A 1,035-nucleotide genomic window follows, 5' to 3' on the forward strand; every position below is an offset into this window, starting at 1 on the left:
GCTGGCTATCTAATATTAAAAAAAATAAGGCCAGGCAAGGTGGCTCATGCCTGTAATCTCAGCACTTTGGGAGGCTGAGGCAGGTGGATCACCTGAGGTCGGGAGTTCGAGACCAGCCTGGCCAACATGGTGAAACCCTGTCTCTACAAAAGATACAAAAATTAGATGGGCGTGGTGGTGTACGTCTGTAATCCCAGCACTTTGGGAGGGCGAGGTGGGCAGATTGCCTGAGCTCAGGAGTTCAAGACCAGCCTGACCAACATAGAGAAACCCCATGTCTACTAAAAATACAAAATTAGCTGGGTGTGGTGGCATGCGCCTCTAATCCCAGCTACTTGGGAGGCTGAGGCAGGAGACTCGCTTGAACCTGGAAAACGGAGGTTGCAGTGAGCCGAGATCGTGCCATTGCACTTTAGCCTGGGAGACAAGAGTGAAACTCCATCTCAAAAACAAAAGAGGTGAGGAAAGTGGCCACATCTGATGTCCTCACAGGGGGTTGCCATGTCCACATTCCTGGAGAAGTCCTAGTCAAGCCCTGTGACCCAAGCCTCAGGGATTCCCTTGTTGAGCTCCATCTCAGGCCACTGGGTCCCAGGTCCTAAAGATCTGAGCCTTGGTGGCACCAGTTCCTTCAGAACCTGCCATCCTCATCCAGTAATCACTCCTAGACAATTGACCACAAGTCTGAGGCCAAGACTCCAGACAAATTCTTTGGTCTAAGGAAGAGACTGAACTGGGGCATGGGGCTGGGGGTTCAACTTGTGGCCCTCCTGACTTGAGTTTAACTGATGCTCTAAGAATCTACATGTCCATTCTGACTCCCCTCATCTGGGGCCTGGAGCAGGTGGCATCATCACCGTGCTGAGATGTAAGGAGGCAGACACAACAGGTCACGTTTTCATATAAAAGTGTGTGACAGGGCCGGGCGCGGTGGCTCAAGCCTGTAATCCCAGCACTTTGGGAGGCCAAGGCGGGTGGATCACGAGGTCAAGAGATCGAGACCATCCTGGTCAACATGGTGAAACCCTGTCTCTA

The sequence above is a fragment of the Cebus imitator genome, unplaced genomic scaffold (assembly GCF_001604975.1).
Source record: "Cebus imitator isolate Cc_AM_T3 unplaced genomic scaffold, Cebus_imitator-1.0 Scaffold1603, whole genome shotgun sequence".
Taxonomy (NCBI): domain Eukaryota; kingdom Metazoa; phylum Chordata; class Mammalia; order Primates; family Cebidae; genus Cebus; species Cebus imitator.